The following is a 2,500-nucleotide window of genomic DNA, read 5'->3' on the forward strand; positions in this document are numbered from 1 at the left end:
GACCCACGCCTTACGAAGGTCGTCCCATGCCTTACAAGGCCGTCCCATGCGCGTCCCGTGCCTTACAAGACCGTCCCATGCCTTACGAAGGCCATCCCATGCGCGTCCCATGCCTTAGCAAGGCCGACCCATGCCTTACCAAGGCCGAACCATGCCTTACCAAGGCCGTCCCATCGATCTCGGAGAAAGTACATCATCATGACATCGGAATACGGCCCCAACATCGATCTCGGAGAAAGTACATCATCATAACATCGGATCGGATGTGTATCCATCGAAGTTCCATCGACACTTCGAGAAGATCGAACATAGCTTCCTAGCATGTTAAAGGTTCGGTGCTAATGGGGACATAAAGATCCCACGACGTTCCAAACGAAAGTAAAGTGTTCCGTGCGTGTGAACTACGTTGTCCCATGTGCCGGCTCTCGACTCCTAAGATGTCCCATGTAAATGCCCTTCGTGGGAAAGAATGTCCCGTGCAACGTCCCTTGATGATCCCCATAAGGTGTCCCATGTGCGTCCCATGATGTCCCATGCGCGTCCCGTGCCGTCCGAGCCTCACCAAGGCCGTCCCATGCGCGTCCCGTGCCGTCCGAGCCTCACCAAGGCCGTCCCATGCGCGTCTCGTGCCGTCCCGAGCTGTGCCGAGGCCGTCCCGTGCTGTCCCATGCCGTCCCGAGCCTCGCCAAGGCCGTCCCGTGCCGTCCGAGCTGTGCCGAGGCCGTCCCGTGCCGTCCCGTGCTGTCCCATGCCGTCCCGAGCCTCGCCAAGGCCGTCCCGTGCCGTCCGAGCTGTGCCGAGGCCGTCCCGTGCCGTCCCGTGCTGTCCCATGCCGTCCCGAGCCTCGCCAAGGCCGTCCCGTGCCGTCCGAGCTGTGCCGAGGCCGTCCCGTGCCGTCCCGTGCTGTCCCATGCCGTCCCGAGCCTCGCCAAGGCCGTCCCATGCGCGTCCCGTGCCGTCCGAGCTGTGCCGAGGCCGTCCCGTGCTGTCCCATGCCGTCCCGAGCCTCGCCAAGGCCGTCCCATGCGCGTCCCGTGCCGTCCGAGCCTCACAAAGGCCGTCCCAGGCCGTCCCGTGCCGTCCCATGCGCGTCCCGTGCCGTCCGAGCCTCACCAGGGCCGTGACATGCCGTCCCGAGCCTGACCAAGGCCGTCCCGAGCCTCACCAAGGCCGTCCCATGCGCGTCCCGAGCTGTCCCATGCCGTCCCGAGCCTTAGCAAGGCCGTCCCATTCGCGTCCCGTGCTGTCCCATGCCGTCCCGAGCCTTAGCAAGGCCGTCCCATTCGCGTCCCGTGCCGTCCCATGCGCGTCCCGTGCTGTCCCGTGCCGTCCCGAGCCTGACCAATGCTGTCCCGTGCGCGTCCCATTCTTTTGGCTCGGCTGGCCCGTGCATTCTATGGGGTCGTGGGACATTTCGAAATCCACCCGGGCCATTTCGACTCTCTCTTCATTAATACTATTGAGGTATTATTTATGAATTATTGGAGAAAAGAAACGGAAGAAAATATTTTTTTTTCTATTTTTTATGAATTTTCCGGTGTTTATTCACTTAAAAATTCATAGAAAAATAAATATTTATCGGAATCGCTATTATAATATATCAAAAAAATCCTTGCGAAAAGACCTTTCCAACGAGTATAAGTTTGCTGGATTCCGACGAGTAACGAAGGAGTAAAGGCCCAGTATGCTTGGTTAAAAAATTGATGTTTCCTTGTGAAAATAGGAAAAACAATAACTTTGCACTATAAGGGGGAGGGTTGAGCTCCTTCCCCAGAGCGTGCACAGCACTTGTGCTGGCACGTTCCCTAGTGCTCGCCAAGCACCATAGGGCATCCAAAGGGCAAAGCTCGGCCTACTACATGATGGGAAGCTTCTAATATGTCGGAATACGAAGAGATTTCGTGCGACCCGAAGCTCGGCTCGGGCGTCCCGGCCTGTGCCGAGCTGTGCCGAGCGCGTCCCAGGCCGTCCCGAGCCAAGTCTCGGGCGTCCCAGGCCGGCCCGAGCAAAGTCTCGGACGTCCCAGGCCGTCCCGAGCTGTGTCGAGGCCGTCCCAGGGCGTCCCGAGCTGGAGCGAGGGCGTCCCAGGCCGTCCCGAGCCAAGTCTCGGGCGTCCCAGGCCGTCCCGAGCAAAGTCTCGGACGTCCCAGGCCGTCCCGAGCAAAGTCTCGGGCGTCCCAGGCCGTCCCGAGCTGTGCCGAGGCCGTCCCAGGCCGTCCCGAGCTGTGGCAAGGGCGTCCCAGGCCGTCCCGAGCAAAGTCTCGGGCGTCCCATGCCGTCCCGAGCTGTGGCAAGGGCGTCCCAGGCCGTCCCGTGCTGTGCCGAGGCCGTCCCGAGCCTAGTCTCGGGCGTCCCAGGCCGTCCCGAGCTATGGCGAGGGCGTCCCAGGCCGTCCCGAGCCAAGTCTCGGGCGTACCTGGCCGTCTCGAGCTGTAGCGAGGGCGTCCCATGCCGTCCCGGGATGTCCCATGCGCGTCCCGTGCCGGCCCGAGCAACAGCT

Source organism: Eschscholzia californica, unplaced genomic scaffold (assembly GCF_041429995.1).
Source record: "Eschscholzia californica isolate CP2 unplaced genomic scaffold, dmEscCali1.0.p SCAF_12, whole genome shotgun sequence".
Lineage (NCBI taxonomy): Eukaryota > Viridiplantae > Streptophyta > Magnoliopsida > Ranunculales > Papaveraceae > Eschscholzia > Eschscholzia californica.